The 18,003-nt window shown below is 34.7% G+C and overlaps 1 pseudogene across 1 annotated transcript; it reads left to right on the top strand.

Moving 5' to 3' along the window:
- Positions 1-7,470: 7,470 nt before the first annotated feature.
- On the top strand, positions 7,471-13,593 carry LOC149149413 (uncharacterized; annotated as a pseudogene). The gene is made up of 6 exons (XR_016263219.1): positions 7,471-7,567; positions 10,989-11,074; positions 11,348-11,473; positions 12,606-12,992; positions 13,098-13,202; positions 13,353-13,593. The product of XR_016263219.1 is annotated as an uncharacterized LOC149149413 (transcript).
- The last annotated feature ends 4,410 nt before the right edge of the window (positions 13,594-18,003 follow it).

The following is an 18,003-nucleotide window of genomic DNA, read 5'->3' as shown; positions in this document are numbered from 1 at the left end:
TTAACAAATCTGCCATTATTATATATAAGAAAGGTGAAAGGGGATAGCCCTACCTAAACCCTCCGGAACATTGAAAAACATCACTCAGTCTTTCGTTTATCAATGGGGCTATCCATGGTCCCATAATGCAAGCACTGATTACCTTAATGATGTCGTTTGAGAAGCCAAATTTCTTTAAGACAACAGTAAGTTAACGAAGACTTAAACGGTCAAAGGCATTGGCCATATCTAGTTTTATGATGATTCCATGTTCTATTTTCAACATGCTTGAGTGTAGTGCTTCATGGGCAACCAAAACGTTGTCAATAATCTGTCTATTTGGAACAAAGCCTTGTTGGTTTTCCGAGATAACCTCAAGGAGTACTTTCTTAATTTGGTTGGCTATGATCTTCGTTATTATTTTGTAAGAAGAGTTGCATAATGATATAGGCCAGAATCTGCTATATGTAGAAGGCCTTGCGTCCTTTGGAATTGAAGCCAGATAAGAGGATTTAGTAAAACCTCCAATTTTGTTTTTAATAAACACATTCCTTATCATTCGTACTGATTTTGTTTTTATTATATGCTAGTGCTACCTGTAAAAAGTAATTTTGAAGCCGTCTAAAGATGCTTCATTGTTTGGATGGAGGCCCCAAACAACTGCCTAGATTTCTTCTTCTTTGATATCTTGCATAATTTCTGAATTTTGGACAACACTTATCTTCTTTGGCACATGCTGCAAAAAGGTTTTGAAGTCTTCTCTTTCTCCATTTGTTGTTAGGAGGTTTTTAAAATGTTTATGTGTTTCTTTTTTTAATTCAGCAGCTCCTCTAATTTCCTATCCCTCTATTTGGATTTTGTCGATCTAATTTCTGGCCCTTCTTATTTTTGTAGTATTATGAAAAAAATTTGTGTTTTTATCCCCTTCTTTTGACCATAGGCTTCTTGAATTTAATCTCACCACTTCCTCTTCCTTCCGGTTTTCTCTGTATATTTCCCAAAAGAGGGCATTTTCCTAAATATGGTCCTCTTTGTTCTCCTCCTCATTTTCTTCTGCGTCTTGAAGTTCCTCCAATTTTTCTAATAACTTTACCTTTCTTTTCTTTGTTTGTTTTTCATTTTCTATAGCCCACTTTTTCAGTTCCTTTCTCAAGTTTTTTAATTTGGTTTCCCACACATAATAGGTGGACCCCGTGGATTTTTGGGACCACACATCCAAAATTAGTTTTTTGAAATTTTCGTTGTTGTTCCATGTTGGGTAGTATATAAAAGGTATTGGGCCTTAATTTTCCAACATCCCCATAGAAATTATCACCGGCTTGTGATTTGATGATGTTGTGTGAATGATTCTTGATCTTGCTAAACTGTATTTGGAGATGATGTTGTCTTGAACGAAAATGTGATCTAATATTTCCTTTATATTGCTGCTTCCTACCCTTTTGTCATTCCACGTATACTTTACATTGTTGGGGCGAATGTCTATTAGATTTTTTTTTCCATTATGTTTTTGATGGCATCCCTTGAAGAGTCTGAATGGTAAACACCACCAAATTTCGCGTCCACATTAAGGACAAGATTGAGGTCCCCTCCCAGAATAATTTTTCTATTTTGAGTATCATTTAAGGTCTCTTGAACCGTATTCCATCATTGTTATTTTTCTCTGAAGTGATTGGGAGCATATATGTTGACAATGCAAAATTTCTCATTGGTGGTTGTTCCTTTTAGGTCTATTCTAATCCAATGTTGTTCCTTTTTTTGCTAAAGCAGCTCCTATTTTCCTTTCCTCCATAAGGTGCATATACCCCTAGAGGCCCCTATAGCTTGTTGAGTTGTTCCATCGTAATTTTTTAGATTTTTGATCATTTTTTCCAAGTCTTGGAAACTAGTTTTGGTCTCATAAATCACTAGAATGGGTTTCCTTTACTAAAATATCATTTTCTACATTTACTTTAAAAGGCATCCACAAACCATGGTAGTTCCATGAGACCACAATCATTATTTATTTAGTTGATGGGCAGAGGATCCTTTATCTCTTTGGTGGTTTTGGTTTTTCTCATTGTTCCTGGAACTTTTCCCAAAAAAGGAGTCCATGGGTTGTTGCATTCCTAATGCAATTTATTTTGTTGTCGCTTCATCTCTAATTTCTTTTTTAGATTTTCTTCCTACTTTCTTTTGGTAATCTAAGTTTTGAAGTGATTCTTTTGATTGGTTTCTTGTCAAAATTATATCAACTAAGGGGGGAGAGGGGCTACAAGGGATAATAGGAATGGAGGGAGTGAGGATATGGGGAAGAGAGAGATGAGGGGAGGAGTGGTGGGATGAGGACACGAGGGCTTCACTGGGGGAGAAATACCATACACGTGGGTTCATATTGGGGGATATTTATTTAGGAAAAATATGACATCATATATTGGGTCATATATAGGGGGTAGATGGTTTTTATATTGGCAGGTATAAAAGATGGAGCCTGAGGTTAATGAAAAAATATAAAGGGGTATAAAAAATGTTAATGAAAAAATGGATACCTCCATTATCTATTGAAAGTAGGGGTTTTTAAATTAAGAAGGTGTATTGGTTTCATATTGGTACAGGGTTAAATAATGTGTTTTTTAGAGGTATTTTCCAATATGTAGTCAAATTAAGGGTATTGTTTAATATGCCACAAATGCATGTGATATGTCTGACGTTCATTGGGTGAAGCCCCCGTGGATGAGGAAGAGATGGGTGGATCATCAAGAGGTCCCAAGGGGTTGGGATTGATGAAAGATGTGGAAGTTAGGGAAGGATTAGCTGGGGGGGATGAGGGGGAAGGAGCATAGGGGGGTTGGGGAGCCTGAGGTTGGCTCGAGGAGGAGAGGGATTTCTTGTTTGCCAATTTTTTCATTTTAACTTATTCCCATTTTGCTTCTGACTCTCCTAAATTTTCACTTTCTAGTTTTTTTGGACATCTATTTGTAAAGTGATCATATTCATGACATACGTTGCATTTAAACGGTATCTGCTCATAGTCTAGTTGTTGTATGTGCTTCCATTGATCTAATTTGATCTTTACTACTTCTAGTAAGCCCTTCGCTAGATCCACTTCGACACATATCCTCACACAAGTATGCATCTTCTATTTTGGTTCGCATCTATCAATATAATTCCCCACTGCATTCCTGATGGCCCTGACAGATTCATCGTCCCATCAATGTAGGGGGAGATGAGGGAGTCTTACCAACACTGGCACTGCGCTAGGGGCATCCATTTTAGGGACGAAGTTGGGGGTTCATCTGTTTAACTACATGCCTCGCATGTCCATGAAGTATGGGTCGTTTCTGAATATTAGTTCTCGATCTTCCTTTGTTTCGAAATGAAAGGTGTAATAATTATTATTTTTTATTTTTAGCGAGAGAAATAAAATAATTAAAAAGTAAAAAATAAAATTATTTATAATTTCTATTTATTTTTTTAGTATAAGTGAGATGTGTAATTGCTTCATTATTTAATATGAAATAGAGATGTGGTATCTAAAAATAATGCTAGTGTTAAGAGATAAAGTAATTGAAAGTAAAAAATTCTAATTTTTAGTACCAGACATAAATAAAACATTTCAATCATATATATACACCATGCGACAACTCCATGCTAATCATGAAACAATCTATTACTCCACTAATAAAATATTTTAACCATAAGAAAATAATTATTTTCATCTCCTTTATATAATATACATTGATTCTATATTTCTATCTTTCTTTCTCTTAATAAATATTTACATACTTTCTTTATAATTCAAGGTATGAGTAAGACATTGTAATTCCTTTAATCTTTAATGTGGAATTGATATATAATATTTTAAAGAAATATTAATTAAAAGAATAATGTAGATATCCATTTAGAAAAAGAAAGAGAAAAATAGATAATAAATATATATTATATAAAGAAAATAAAAACAAATTTTCTTTTCTTCTGGTTAAAATATTTTATTAGTGATGTAATTGTCTCCATGATTATCATGGAGTTTCCACATGGAATATGTGTGTGTTAAATGCAAAGTGTTGAGAGGAATCAAATTGTTGAATTGAGGCTTTTGTGATCCATATTAGGTTTATGAGAAATTCTTCGGCCTAAATCAGAGATAAATCATTTGTCGACGCGTTTCAAACCAACAAGTGTGGTTCATCGTAAGGACAAGTTGAAGAAATAGATCCAGCTTAGCATGTTAAATAGTCTGAGCAGAGACTCCAACTGCTATCTTGACTAACGGCTAATTTTGACTTTAGGACCAGAGTCAAGATTTAATTGAAATTAGTTAAATTATGTGAATAAATAAAAATATAAAATTATTTAAAATTATTAAAGGTTAGTTAGAAAGTTATTAAAAAATTATAATTAGTTTTTTAATGGGACTTAAATAATAAGTATATATATATAAAAGAAATATATACAAAGGTTAGTTAGAAAAAAATTGAAATATATCTAAAAATAATAATGAATAAAATTTTAATTAAGAAAGTAATAAAAGGTAAAAAGATTTTATTTCATTTTAAATAAATAAATAAATTCAAAAAAAATTAATAATAATAATAATAATAAATAAATAAATAAAAAACTAAAATGAAAATAAAAATAAATCAATAAAAAATAATAATAATAATAATAATAAATAAATAAAATAAATTAAATTAAAAAAATAGATAAAAAAATTTAAAAAATAATAAAAGTAAAAAATTATATAATAATAGTAATAATAATGAGAATGGAAATTAAATAAATTAATAAATTAATTAAAGTAAATAAATCAAGCGAGTGAAAAATAAAATAAAATAAATGAATAAATTAATGAAAATAAATAAAATAAGCGAGCGAAAAAAAAAAAGAAAAAATAAATAAAAATAAATAAATAAATAGAAAATAAAAAATAAAAAATAAAATAAATAAATAAAATAAAATAAATAAATAAATAATAATAATAATAATTGAATAAAACAAGCGAGCGAGGAGGAAGGAAAAAACAAGGCGCCCAGGAAAAACGACGAAATAAAGGGGAACCAACTAAAGCAAGAAAGGGCAAGACTAGGAAGAAAGGGCCAGGATCCAGCAGCTACTGATCCTCCAGCCGTCATCTCTATTGAGATTGCTCGGCCTCCTTTCAATTTCAATAGCTTCTCTGAATTTATGGTGATGGAACTGAGCAACCTTGGCAATAACCTTGGCCTCCTCAATACATACTTGATGCTTGGTCTTTTCCGCATGCTCTGCTAACGCTGAAGACTTGGTTCTTCCATGTCTTAGGTCCGCTGCATGTTCGCTAATCCTTTGATGGATGGAGCGCCCTGTTTCCCCAATATAGGGAGTCCCACAAGAACAGGGGATCAAGTAGACACCCTTCATAACTTTAGGATCAATGGGATCTTTCACTGATCTAAGGGATTTGCGAATAGTGTTGAGGGGCTTGAAGGTTGAGGGAATATCATACTTCTTAAGAATCCGAGCAATCTTGTCAGTGGTTCCTTGTACATAGGGAAGATGGACCCCTAGCCGGCGCTCTTTATGCGCTTTTCTGATTAACGAGCTTTTAGAGGCTTTTAAGAACGCTTTCTGACCCAGGCGCCTACTATAGCCATTCTCCATAAAGACATGAAGGAGATGGGATTTCTCTTTATCGAAGCTCTCCTTATCAGAAATCCTCAGGGCTCGCGTAGCGAGTGTGTTAAGAACACACAAAGTGTGTTATTTTTTTCTTTTTCTTTTTCGCTCGCTTATTTTATTTATTTTGATTAATTTATTCATTTATTGTATTTTATTTTTCGCTCGCTTGATTTATTTACTTTAATTAATTTATTAATTTATTTAATTTCCATTCTCATTATAATTATTATTATATAATTTTTTTTATTTAATTTATTTATCTATTTATTTATTTATTTTATTTTATTTTATTTATTTATTTATTATTATTATTTATTTATTGATTTATTTTTATTTTCATTTTATTTATTTATTTATTTTATTATTATTATTATTATTATTTTGAATTTATTTATTTATTTATTTAAAATGAAATAAAATCTTTTTACCTTTTATTACTTTCGTAATTAAAATTTTATTCATTATTATTTTTATGTATATTTCAATTTTTTTCTAACTAACCTTTGTATATATTTCTTTTATATATATATACTTATTATTTAAGTCCCATTAAAAAACTAATTATAATTTTTTAATAACTTTCTAACTAACCTTTAACAATTTTAAATTATTTTATATTTTTATTTATTCACATAATTTAACTAATTTCAATTAAATCTTGACTCTGGTCCTAAAGTCAAAATTAGCCGTTAGTCAAGATAGCTGTTGGAGTCTCTGCTCAGACTATTTAACATGCTAAGCTGGATCTGTTTCTTCAACTTGTCCTAACGATGAACCACACTTGTTGGTTCAAAACGCGTCGACAAATGATTTATCCTGTGATTTACGCCGAAGAATTTCTCAGGAATCAATTTTTTGGAGGTTTTGCACTATAAAAGAGGTTTACATCTAAAGATATTTGATATGGATCTGGGCTTAACATGGATCTATATTGGTTTATAAAATTGTTATATATATATATATATATATATATATATATATTCTTTCTATGTGGTTGGTTGTAATGACTCTGCCAATTAACCTACATGATTATAAAGTTTTTTTTTTAATATTTACACATATTTTACCACCCTGCATGGTTCTGTACGTAATTGCTTTTTTGATTTTAATGTCACCTACACGCGGCAACCATAGAAAAGGATTATGAATGGAATTATCTGGATGACCTTAATCATATTGGGAAATATCCCGCGGAAGATAGGGTATTGTCTGCGGATTTAAATGCTGCATGTTGTTTCCGGTCCACCTGGCCTATGGCATTTATGCTGGCTGACTTGTTCACGTGATGGGGGTTCCTCTGCCTCCGCGCCCTCGGGCTTCTCCCCGCATTGACGGTGGAGATGGGAGATAGCCCATCCAAGGGTGAAGCTGGCTTGATGCATATCAATTTGGTTTATTGCTCCAATATGGCTTTCAACAAAACACTTGGTTTCGACTTTGCACAACTCCATTTCCTTCTCAGAGTCGAACAGGCTCAGAACCTCAGCTTGATGAGGGAGGGTTATCGTCCTGCTGCCTAGCCGCATTTCCAGATCGACTTGGAGCTGTTTCCTTTAACGGCAGAGGTCTTTGGTAAGTGTTAACACAATGCTATTTGTCTACAAGTTTTAGTTCCTTTTTCATTTTCTGCTCAGCCCGAGGTTCCTAACACATTACAGGCTTGCTTTGCTCTCTATAGGTGAGGATTCTAGTTCTTGTTTCCGTGAATCATGTATGGGTGCTTGTGTACCTACCTCCAAGTTTGGCTGATGGGTATGTTCTTATATTCCTCTGCGTTCTATATATTTTTTTAGCTACAGCAAGTAATGAAGGCCTTTCTGAATATGTAGAGTTGCTTATTACCTCTGTCGACTAGAGATGGCCCTCTGGCCCATTCCTTACAGCTTTTCTCTTCCGCTTAATGGCAGAGTATTGACAGGATTCAAACCTGATGGGTCCGCCCAGCTCTCGCAGGGTTGGGAATCCATCCTTCGAGAGGGTTATTTCTTTAAACTGTTGACTATATTTTGGATGAGCCCTCGAGCTCTATTATACTATTGTTCATGTAATGGATACTCTGTTAAGTGATTTTATTCAGGTTCTTACCTTGGAGAACATTTTTGACTCCTGGGTTTTACGGCTGTTCATGCACACAATGCATTTATGCATAATTCCAGTTTTTTTTCCTACTATTGGTCTAGCCTCTACAACCTGAATTCTATCGGTTAAGGGGTAAATGCCTACCCTGAGGCGCATTACCTTTCGCCTTGGAATTTCTCTGTATTTACAAACCCTTTGTTAATTTTTTATAAGTTATGGGATTATGATGAATATGCCACTGTAGCAGTGTATTCTTGCAAATATATATAATATATGTTGTCGTTCTGTGCACTCCTCCGTTGCCAGTGGGGGTTCCATTTCGTATTGTATAATAAACAGTTTTTTCATATTGTATGATGTATTGATAACAAGGGTTTTGTTCTACCCAGGTTTAATTTTCTTGCGTGACATTGAATGAGAATCTGGCTCTGCATACTACTAGACTCATGTGTATATCCTACAGGATTATTACTTAAATTCGCCCTCAGATATGCATTCTCTCTGAGCTATTCATTTCTGTATGAGGCCGAGACTTATAAGATTTGTTTTGTGGTCATTTTTCATGTATATGTGTATATTTGTCTGAATGCTTATCTCGTTGTCTCATAGATGGATTTGCATGCGGAGAAGGGTCACTAAACCCTAGTTATAAAGTCTGCATCCCTTCGCGGTTGCGACTATGCTGCTCAAAAATTTTTGTTTTATATGTATATCGTTATTCCGCAAATGCTTCAAGGTTCTAATTTGAAACATTATATTTTCCTACATTTTCTTTGTGATAAGCATATGAACAGATTTGAAGAAAGAGCTTTGTTGGTCCTTCTGTTGTTTAACGGAATGCTTCTTTTTTTTATTACAAGAGAAATTTTTTAGAAGACCCTGAACCCATGGTGAACCTATGGATTTCTTGTTCTGATTTGCTATTTTTCTTTCTACTGTAATTTCTGAAAGAGTCTCCCAGTAGACCATTCCCACATTTAACTCTCAGAATTTTAAAGAAGAGAAAACAAGATTCAAATTCTTCACAAGCGACAAACACTATTGTCAGTAAAAGTTTCCCTAGGAGAACAGTCATTTCCCCGCTCAGCTACCTGTCCTGGTTTCCTATAAGAAAACTCCTCTCACTCCCTTCCCACAATGCACAAAGGAAAACCAAGGAGGAAAAACAAGATTAACATTATATAGATTTCTAAAATAATCCTAACACATAGTTTTCTTACGTACCTGGAGTCCTCCGGCTGAAGAGTTGTTTCTGACAGTCACCCGAATCAGGGTCTGCTGTCTTCAATCCACCCGACCATGAGATTCGTCCTTCAGGACCAGAATCTCCCCCCTTGCTTCTTGCTAGACCGCAGTCTTCTGCAAGTGCTCAAACAGCGAGCAGGGCTATCTGGTCATCACCAGACTTAGCCACCAGATTTCTTTTTCCTTCACCTCTGCCTGTCCCTACAGCGCAAATTTTTCTCTCCTCCCCTCCTTTTCTCTGGAAACTCTTCCAGTTAGGGGAGGTAGTTAGGGTTGCTTCCACAACAACTGTCTTTCCACCTCAAGAGGACAACTTCCTCCTTGAGGATTTTTCCTTTTTAGGGAAAACATTTTTTTCCTTTTCCTCATCATGAGAACAAATTATATTTAAATTTTTAAAATAGATAAAAGTAACAGGTTCAGTTTTACATTTACCACAGTAAATTAAATATTTACATTTTTAACCTAGGGCATCACATTGGTCCTTATAGATTGGTGAATTCCATGTCGATCCAATATTTATTTATATGAGATAGATTTACTTTACATGATTACTTTCTATCAATTGAATGCAAAAATATGCTAACTTCTCATTAGAAATAGTATTTGAATTATGGAAACTCAACCAACTAAACTAATCCTTAAAACTATATAAAATAATATATTCATAAACATTATATATCAATAAATATAAATCGAAATAAAATAAAATTTAAATTTAAATTTAATATTGAAAAATAAAAATAACTAAGATGGTAAAATAAAAATAAAATTACTAAGATACTCCCCGACCATATTACAAATAAAACATAGAATACACTCAGGCACTCTCAACCACGATGCAATAATATATTCTTGTTCTTACGATTTAAAGTATAAATATCAATTTTAATTTTAATTTTAATTTCTTTGCATGTCTAAAAGCGACTCGGCATATTCATATTTTTTAATATAAATAACAATGTTAATCCAATTTTCTTTATGCATATCATATTTTATCCCATTTCTAATCAGGGTAGAATGCCCTTCCTTGGGGTTATAGTGATCTCTTAATTGATCTAAACTTTTTTAATAACTCACGGCAAGTTATCAAATACAATTGGTAATTTCTTTGTCAAGTGAATATTAAATCCTAAAACCCAATCTTGTTCTAAATATCAAATGATGGGTAGTTTGATAAGATATTATAATTTCTCTCACAATTATCGTTTGAAAGGGGAAGAATGGTCCAAACTGATCGATCGACAACGTACCATGCAAGATTGATTGACATAGACAATTTACTTAGACATTCTTATTGTTGAAGTTGAAAATGAGATTGAATTGTTTTATATAATTAAATTGATTACCAATTTTGAGATATTTTAGAAAAAAATTATGCACTTATGCTAAGTTAATTATTTTATTTAAAATTTACAGGTCAATTAGTAAAAACTTACTTTCAACCTGCAAGTGTCTACTAAATTTAATTTAAAATGATTCATTAATTTCCTAGATGAGGTAAAAATTGTCTAAGGACAATAAGTCATGCATCTGTATTTTTTTCAAATTGTAATTTTTTAAATTAGAATATCAAATTTTAGATATGGATTTCTTCGGACATGACTCCAATGATGTCCCTATCTTACATGACTCCAATGATGTCCCTATCTTTTATATGGTGTGTACGAATGTCTTACTAAATCAAAATCCCATATTTTAGATTTGGATAACTTCTAGAAAATGCCAAGAAATGACTTCACTCCCTTGAGTTCCGTGAGGGAGAAGTTTGTCTTTGCTTTCAGATTGAAAATATGAAAGTCGCATATCGGTATGTGGAGGGAGGATAACAGTTCAGATTTATAAATGCTTGGTGGAGGTGCTCTGAATTCCCTGATGTAGATAAGGATTTGTTATTTTCTCTCCGATGTAGAGTGAGATATTTATGTTAAGGTAATATGTAATTTAGGTTTTACTAGTCGTTAGTCCTTGTGTCGGCTGCAAGCAGGACCCATTTTGTTTTGATAGGATGATACAAAAATAATTTTGACGATAATGCGGTGGATGTTCAGCAAAATTGCAGCAGATCACAAAAGATCCTGGAAACAGTAATATCATGTTGGAGGCAGCTGTTTTGAATATGAAATGTCGTGGAGTGGTAGAGAAAATTTTATTTAATTATTAGGTGAATATGAAAGACTGGATATTGAAGCTGATGAATACGTCCACGACCAAATAATGCAGACATTCATATTGTAAGTAAGCATTATAAATAGAGATGAATGTATCAGCCTTCGTCTGCTGTGTTGCGTTGTACTTGAATTCTAAGGACCGACTGACTATATTCAGAATGTTGGGGGCCAATGGTGAGGTGAGCGTTTTCCCTTCGCATGCTGCGGAGTTCTACGATCAGTTCTCGGCCGAGTGGTAGGACGATCGTGGGGAGCGTTTGCACGTCGGCTTCTACGACGTACCTTCTCCGCCCGACAACCTTGTCGATCACAAAGCTGCCACGGTCAGATTGCTCGAAGAGACTTCAAGTTTGCCGGCATCTCTGGTAAGAAATAGCCATACCAATTTTCATAACATCATTATACAATTACGAGACTGTCAAGTTTGCCGGCATCTCTGGTAAGAAATAGCCATACCAATTTTCATAACATCATTATACAATTACGAGACTGTCAAGTTTGCCGGCATCTCGGCTAAGAAATAGCCATACCAATTTTCATAACATCATTATACAATTATTGATTTGATTTTAGGTAGTTTCGTTGACGAATTTATTTTCGGTGAGAGTTAGATAGTTTGTTCTTTTAATCTGATGGTTTATTTTGGAAATATTTTAGAATTGGAAATGTGATGGTAGCGTTATACAATTACTGATTTGATTTTAGGCAATTTCATTGATGAATTTATCTTGAATGAGAGTTAGATAGTTTATTTTTTTTAATAGTTTATTTTTTTTAATTGGATGGTTTATTTTGGAAATATCTTAGAATTGGAAATTTGATGGTAGGAAATAGCCATAACAAATTTTACAACATCTTTATACAATTACTGATTTGATTTTAGGTAATTTTATTGATGAATTTATCTTGAGAGAGAGTTAGATAGTTTGTTCTTTTAATTGGATGGTTTATTTTGGAAACATCTTAATATTGGAAATTTGATGGTAAGAAATAGCTATACCAATTTTTATAACATGGTTATACAATTACTGATTTGATTTTAAGTAGTTTCATTGAGGAATTTATCTTGAGTGAAAGTTAGATACTTTGTTTTTTTAATTGGATGGTTTATTTTGGAAATATCTTAGAATTGGAAATTTGATGGATAAGAACTAAACGAATTGTTTGACTTAACTTTTATTTATTAGTTTTCAAAAAAAATTTAGAAATTTGTAATATAAATAATGATAGCTAGTGGTTGGATTCTCACAATCATTTTATTGGGAATTGATCACATAAACTAATTGTCACTTGAGATCTACAAAAAGATCACTTAAAAAAGGGAATGATAATAGTTTAAAAGTTTACTAATACCCATAAATTTTAGTGTAATAGAAAACCTAACATAATATTAGAAGATGGGAGAGGTATAATTCTCCTCTATAAGAAAGTATTATATTTTCACCTCATTAGTTTTAGTGTAATGAAAAACCTTGAGTGCGATTATTGGATCATTAGATTCTTTGTTCTTTTAGGTGGGTGATTGATTTGTGTCGAGTGCTACTTGGATTGGTTGGTACACCCTCAAAACAATTAGTTGCGATCAGTTGGTCACAGTTTATTTTTAAGTGGATCAGTTTTTTAATATGCATATCCGAGAATTGGGTGGTTCGGAGTGACATTTCGATTGCTATTAGACGCGAATGTTTTATATTTATCGTTCGTTGTGTTAAAGATGAGGAATTGAAGAGACCGAGGCGTGTGGTTGACGTGGGATGCGGCTTAGGAGGGAGCTCGAGGTATTTGAGTAGGAAATATGGAGCCCATGTTGAGGGCATCACCATCAGCGCATGGCAGGTTGAAAGGGCCACCGCCCTTACTGCTGCCGAAGGTCTCAGCGATAAGGTATATGGTATTTTTCGCTAGTAAGGGTTCCAGATATTTCAATTTAGATCGTCACTAGTTTATCCTGGTTCAATATTTTCATTTGATTTTCCCACGTTCGAACAGGTTTCTTTTCAAGTGGCTGACACATTAGACCAGCCTTTTCCAGATGGGCACTTTGATCTGGTCTGGGCAATGGAGAGTGGGGAGCACATGCCGGATAAATAAAAGGTGGTCTAACATCTGTCTGTCTATTTTCTTTTTCTCTAGTAAATTGACATGACTCTGATTTTCAACAAAGTTTTTCAATCATTTATTGTTTTAGTTACTCTGCAATTCAAGACAAAGGAAGTGATGTATATGTCTTGATTTGTTTAACAGTTTATGCAAGAGCTGGTCCGAGTGGCAGCTCCTGTGAGGTATCATAATAATAACCACCTGCTGCCACAGAGACCTCCTGAAAGGGGAGACCTCTCTGCAGCCTAGTGAGCAGGTACATGAATAAAAACTGTGAATTGCACTAGGACTAGAGGAACTATTGCAATTCTTTTAGCATAATTAAGTCATTCAAAATGTTACAAGGTTACATATGGAGAAGGGTCCTTTAGTTTAGTTACAATATACATGGTTGCAGCTAAACCACGTGAAATATTGCAACTAGGCTATGGGTCTACTTCGGCCGAGGTGTCAATTAAAACCCGTGTGTATATGAAGATCTAGTAAACATTATGAAGCTAGCAATGGATGCAAATCTATTGAAAACACTGCAACTATTTAGGAAGGCATGTTTAAATTTTGCGCTCTGACATGGCAAATTTTGAATTGACATCCGGGGCTCTTGGACAAGCTTAGTCGTGCATGTTGCCTTCCTGCTTGGTGTTCCGCCGCTGACTATGTTGGAATGTTAATTCCAACTGCAGGTTGCAGACACTGTGCAGGCAACATGGACAGCAATGCCGACTCAGCAAGCACGAACGACGGCAGAACGAAACCGCTCCTCCAAAACCACCTATCAATATCGGACCGCCTTCGACCAGCAGGCAGTTTCCGTACTCTCAAACCCGATCCAATTATCCTTGGATGCGTGATCCTCCCGATACGTCATCATACGTAACATTTCGGGAGGTAAAGTTCAACATTAAAGTGGCTCCCGATATCTTCGTCCATCGTCCGATCTGTTTCTTCATCCTCCGCCGTCCATCAACCAAACCTGCATTCGAGCCAGCAATTAAATGCATTGCGTGGAGTGAAAAATTAAATCTGGTTGACCGCACATTTTGTTATTAAGGCAATTAATAAAAATGTCATAGTGGTAGGTAGAATTCTTAAGTTTTTTACGGCACGTAAAACTTAATATATTTGCTTTGGGAGTCGTTGTTTTGAAATACATGTTTTTGTTTTGGGTTTGTATATCACATAACCAAGAAACAGAAAAATATATAGTTTTGCTGCAGTGAAAAAAAACATGTTGACTTGCAAGAAAACTATGGTGATGCACAGCAGTGCATAAGTGTGTGTTGGTGTTGCATAGCAGTGCAAAAGAGTGCGTGGGGTTAATGAAATAAAATGTTGACTGGTGGTGAAGCTCGCAGCGAAAAACCAAGGGATTTGCACAGCAGTGCAAGATAAAGAAAACAGAGGAGCGCATATGTTTTTGTGAATGTTTTTATGTGTTGACCTTTGTTGATTTTGCAAGGAGGAAATGAATGCACAGCAGTGCGAGTGAAGAGAACAGGGAGCAGCTTGCAAATGGAATATAGGTTTTTCACACAGCAGTGTGAATGTGAATGCACAGCAGTGCAACGTAAAAACAACCAGGTTGAAATGTAAGTTTTTTTTTGTTCAAACGAAGTGGAGCACATAATATTTCTGAGGAAGTATATGTAATTTTTTTTTGTTTTACAGCTGTGTGTAAAAACAGTTTTACACCAGTAATTGTAAAAGGGGTTTTACAGCAGTAATGTAAATGGGAGTTTTACAGCAGTAAAAGAAAATGAGAATTTTACCCAGTAGTGTAAATTCTCAGGAGGAGACAGAGTTTTGCTGAATGTAATTTTGGTGAATCCCTCTCAGCAAAAGAGGATGAATGTTGTTTCAAGCATTTTATTTTAATGAATAGAAATATTTTTATGACTGTGTAGTACTCTGTTCTCAGAATTTTTATTAAAAGCTTCCCTGTGCAAAAAGATCCTGTGGAGAGAAAGAGAAACAAAGCATTGTCTCTGTGTGTGTAGTTTCTTTGTTTTTGGGATTTTCTCAGAAAAATCCCCAACAGTGGTATCAGAGCTGGTCCAGGCTCTTTGATGGTGACAGAGCTGGTTCAGGCTCTTTAAAAGTGTCAAAGAAGCTGAAGGAAAGATTCTTGTTGCAGCTGAAAAAGCTTCTCCAGCAGTGTGAAGTCTCAGGCAAAAGAACCCAGGTATTCCTCAAAGTTTTTTTTTCTGTGTTGCTGTTGAAGAAACAGTGAGTCATTTTAAAAACACAGTCAGGGATTTTAAAAATAGTTAAGAATGGCAAGGTCAAAGAAGAAAGCCTCCAATCCTCCTAAGGTTGTGTCTCCCGCTTCTATTAAAATAGAAAACAATCTATTTGAAAGCATTCTATTTGAGGCTTCAAAGTTTAATGGAAATTTTGATATGTGGGAAATAAAAATGAGGGCTGTCTTATAGTCTCAAGGGATTGAAATCTGGGAATCAGTGATTGATGATAGCAAGAAGGATAAAGAATCCAAGGAGTACAATGCAAAGGCAGCAAAGACTATCTTGGATGGACTACCTGATTCTGTAAAAAAGAATCTAGGAAAATATTCATCAGCAAAGGATATATGGGACAGACTTCATGACCTTCATGCAAAGGGAGCACTGACCATGACCATCAGTGAAGAAGAAAATTCTGAACCCATCATAGAAGCTGAAAATGAGAAGGTTGACCTCATCAAGCTTCAAGTAAAAGAAAGGGATGAAGAGCTCGTCAAGCTTAAGAAGGAGCTTGATCAATGCAAGAGGAAACATTATGAAGAAGTCATATCCATGACAAATCAGTTGAATAGAGAAAAGAAGCAGGAAGACGACTTGTCAAGTCAACTTGAACAAAGGCACAAGAGAGTGAACAAGCTTGCAGAAGAGATTGGACAGTACAAGGTAGAGGTCTCCTCCCTTAAGTCTAAACTACACGAAGCTAGGAAGCAGCCACAAGGAGCTGAAAAGAAAATGGAGAGCAGTCAAGCAGAAATCTCCAAAATGAAGTCAGATATTATCTCCCTTAAAATAGTAGCAGCTGAAGCTACTCGTAGCAAGGAAGAAACTGAGGAACAACTTGCAAAGAAAAATAATGAATGTGAAAGATTGGAAGAAGAAATAGTCCTCCTCAGGAAAAAGGTTGAAGGGATGAACAAACTCATGAAGAGCTCTCAAGCCTTGGATGACATGCTCAACTATCACAGATCTCCATATGATAAATCAGGACTTGGGTACGTAGGTGAACCCTCAAATAAGAATGAATATGCTTTAAGCAAAGGAGATGTGAAGAAGCCAGAAAGAAATTGTGATGCTCCTAGTTCCAGCAAAGGCAAGGAGAAAAATAAAGGCTACAATAGAAGAAATCCTACTCCAAGTAGAAAACCAGCTCCAAGAAGAAATGTAGCTGATGTCAAAGAAGCAAGCTGTAATGGTTATCATCAAAGGATCTCAAGGCAGAAAGACTTCAGAAGTACATCAAGGAAACCTCCATCTCCCAGGTACCAAAGTTCATTTTATGGTTATTGTTACTCTTATTCAAACTTTGGTCATATGGCAAAAGACTGTAGAGCATTTCATAGAGATAGATGTTATGGTCTTCGACAACCTCCAAGAAACAATTTTGCAAGAAGAAATCATGAATTCTTATTCATGAGCAATGTAGAATGTTTCAAGTGTCATAACATTGGGCATATGGCATGTGATTGTAACTTAACATGGGCTCCTACACAAGCTAGACCCATGCAAAAGAAGAAAGTTACACAAGTATGGAGAAAGAAGGAAATACAGCCTGAAAGTCCCTTGAGCTCTCCAGCTGATCTAAGTTTCTTTTGAGAAAACTTTGCTGAAAGAAAATAATGCATACACTAAAAGGGAGCCTGTAAATATTGATCATTATTGCTGAACTGTTTTAACAGTCATTCTTTGATGAAGATCTTGTTATAGGGGAAAGATATGGAATTAAATCTACCATAAAAGCAGAGAAAAAAAATCTGCAGGGCATGGAGACTGCGTGGAGGATGTATTGTAGCGCAGCAGAGCGCAAATGAAATTTCTTTTTGTTAATCCCTCTTAAATGTAATACGCAGTGGTGTTGAAAAAATGTAATTTTTTTCACATATGCAAGGCAATATGCACAGAAGTGCGGAGAAGAAAAAGGGGCAGCGTTGAATATGAAAAATGCAGTAGCATGAATTTTTTTTGTTGAAGAAATGAAATGTAATGGGCAGCAGCACATGCAAAAGAAATTTTTTTACAGCAGTAAATGTAAGTGCAGTGAGTGTGTTCATTGAACTGAAATCCAATATATGCAACAGCAGTGCATTGAGTAAATAAAAAAAATGAAGACGAAGATTGTGTGAAGCAAGGGTGTAAAAAGGAACAGGGGCAGCCTGTGTTAATTTTTTTTTGTGTGTGGAGAATGAAGCACAACAGCGTGAGGATGATTTCTTTTTATATGCAAGTAATGTAGAGTAAAGAGTTAGTGTACGGGCACAGCAGTGTGATGAAATGAAATACGCACAGCAATGCAAATTGCAGAGGCAACGCAGCAACGAATAAAAACTCAGGGGAGACAGACTCTATGGTTATGGGTATGGACAGCAGTGCATAAAGAAAAGGCAGCAGCGTGATGTCAAGAAGGAGAAGCACAGTAGTGCAAAGAAAATGAAACCAGAGAAGTGAGAATGAAGAAATGTGTTTTTTACACAGCAGTGAAAAGGGCAATCATGAAGAGCAAGAGAGGTGCAGTAGCGCGACAGTGAAGGAGATTTTTTTTGTGTGTAAGGAATTACATT

The sequence above is a fragment of the Pinus tabuliformis genome, chromosome 9, assembly GCF_031772625.1.
Source record: "Pinus tabuliformis cultivar Carrire ecotype Pingquan chromosome 9, CPIR1, whole genome shotgun sequence".
In the NCBI taxonomy this organism is placed as follows: domain Eukaryota; kingdom Viridiplantae; phylum Streptophyta; class Pinopsida; order Pinales; family Pinaceae; genus Pinus; species Pinus tabuliformis.
Note: the sequence above shows the minus strand (reverse complement) of the source record. Positions and strands in the feature narration are given on the sequence as shown.